Raw genomic sequence first — 2500 nt, forward strand, 5'->3', positions numbered from 1 at the left:
GCTTTCAAAAAAAAAAAAAAAAAATAGGTGTATCTGAAACAGATTTAATGCCTTAATCACTCTTGGACAGGAATGTTTCACAGTCAGATAATTTTCATACTGCATTTTTTTTTTGTCTGTTAGTCACTCTACTTGTCTATTACTAATCAAGAACAGCAACAGTAATAGCAGCTGCTGGAAGATAAATAATATACTCAAGGCCTATTTTAGAGACCATGCTTTCAAATAAGTATTAAATATATTGAATTCAGCATGGAAACAGAAAACAGCAAAAAATTCAATGTATATGAAAGAATCCTATAAAAAAAAATACTATGTGATCATTGTCATACTCTGTGGATTCATCCACTGTAAACAAAAGCAAAAAAAAAAAAAAAAATAGGTGTATCTGAAACAGATTTAATGCCTTAATCACTCTTGGACAGGAATGTTTCACAGTCAGATAATTTTCGTACTGCATTTATCCTCTTGTTCAAATTACAATCCATCTAATCCTTCAGATATAAAGCTCTATTATAGCAAAGGATAATTTGTATCACTTTGCTAATATATTATATATAGAAAAGTCTAAAAAATAATAGAAAATACACATATATTATAATGCTCAGCCCAGGCTGAACATTTTAAGATGTAGCCTGTTCCAGTAGGGAAAAGTACTTTTACTTAAACATATAGAACTAACTTTAGCTAATAAAAAAAATGTATATTTAGTCATCTTACATGTAGAAAGATTTGTAGTTATTCTGAGACTTACTTAAGTACTTGCCAAAGAAAAATGCACAAAAACTGAATAAAGTTTAATGGAATTTTTAAAATTGGGTACTGTACACTTAATTATAAAACTTCTCATTTAGACACATCCCTGATATAAATTGGAGACACAATGTTATCATGAAAATAGATGTATACTCATTATACTATAGACTAGTCTAGTATCTGACTATCATAAATACTTGAGGCAAACTCTTCATAAGTGCATATACCAGAACAGAGTCCTTCAAAGTAGGGGTCACAACCCAGTAGTGGCTTGCAAGCTAATGGTCAGTGGGTCACTGTATATCATTAAAAAGGACAGCAATATAGAATCAAGAAAGAATACATAAAAAATTAAATAATTGCTTGTTTTAGTATACAAGGTAGGTAACCAAAAGACAAACTTTTTTGTACAAGATAAAGGAAAGTGTAAAAACTACTGATTAGTATGTAATAATCCAAGTGGGGTGTAACTGGGTCACGATAAAAAAAGTTTGAAGAACACTGTGCTAGAACACGTTGAAATATATCTAAACTTACTGTGGTAAAGTTTTCAAGATCAACCAGGCATGTTTAACAAGCGGCAGTGGTGAATAGAGGTTCGTGTTGTATCGTCTTGACGAAAAAAAAAAAAATTTTGAGCAAACCAATAAAACATTTTGGTATGTTAATAAATGTGCAAATGACACACATGATTAGTGTAAAATATCTAAGGGAAAACATGGAAACTTGAAATATGTCTTCAAATTACTGTTTTGAAAAATTCAAAGACCTGATGTACCATATATACCAAATTTATTCAATACAGTGTATCCTACACACTTTAGTAACTTGTTTTCATTCCTTTGCAGTTGGTCCTCTAAACTAATGTATCCACCCTACAGTGAATTATTTGAAGAAAAAATACAGAAAGTTCGACCTACAGCAAATCAGCAAAGGCAAGCAAACTTCTACCAACAATTTTCAGCCAAGAGACATCTCTGATTAGTTCCTTGTTTGATAATAAATCATCCAGATATATAAGTCCTATCTTCCCAGAACATACAAGGATGAGGTCTGTTTATCCACACATGAGCACAAACAAACAAGTAACATTAATATTAGCATTATCATTATAACTCTCTACTTCTCATATATAGCAGATATAATTGTCAATTCCACCCCTGTACCACATAATCTGGGCCCTGATAGCAGGAGAGGCCATGGCGTAGATCAGGTAAATTGCGGTGTAATATATGAATAAACTGCATAGATATAGGATACAAATGGTTTGGTTTTATCATATATCTGTCTACTGTAAAATAAAATGGTTAAAGATGCGGTTTCTTTACAATTCACTCGCCACATGGTGTACCGTGAACTCAGCAAGCACAATTACTATGGCACAAAGAGATTTTTAGTGGGAATTTTGAATGCGTTGTTTTCTGGGCATTTCTGTCTACAAAATCCTAACCCAACAACCAACCTAACATCATCTAGTTTAGAAGTTTAGCCCTAGTAAAAGAGGGGCTTTGCCTTTTTATAGCCCTTCTGCTACCTACTTTGACATATGGAAGTTTTTATTTTGGTTTCTATGCATATTTGGACTGGTTCCTTATATAGCAATGATGCCTTTTGAATATATTGTTTATGTATATCCCGTTCCAAGACCAATACTGCAAACACAACAACATCCGTCTTTACAGTGCATCAACTGACTCAAAGTTCGTTATGACTGGCCAGTCGATCTAAGGGTAGCTCTCATTAG

The 2500-nt window shown here is 32.6% G+C and overlaps 1 protein-coding gene across 7 annotated transcripts in view; it reads right to left on the reverse strand.

Moving 5' to 3' along the window:
- The window catches only part of LOC122266500 (pseudouridylate synthase RPUSD1), a 13107-nt gene that overhangs the window by 9661 nt on the left and 946 nt on the right, over window positions 1-2500 (reverse strand). For 4 of the 7 annotated variants that reach the window (XM_086538086.1, XM_086538085.1, XM_086538083.1 and 1 more), the window contains exon 2: window positions 1294-1368. The exons of the other annotated variants lie outside the window; for them this stretch is intronic. The gene's annotated coding sequence lies outside the window, so the exon portion shown is untranslated. The remainder of the gene's footprint in view (window positions 1-1293; window positions 1369-2500) is intronic. 7 annotated transcript variants of the gene reach the window in all.

The sequence above is a fragment of the Penaeus japonicus genome, unplaced genomic scaffold, assembly GCF_977035675.1.
Source record: "Penaeus japonicus unplaced genomic scaffold, GWHDUDI00000001_assembly GWHDUDI00000006, whole genome shotgun sequence".
In the NCBI taxonomy this organism is placed as follows: Eukaryota; Metazoa; Arthropoda; class Malacostraca; order Decapoda; family Penaeidae; genus Penaeus; species Penaeus japonicus.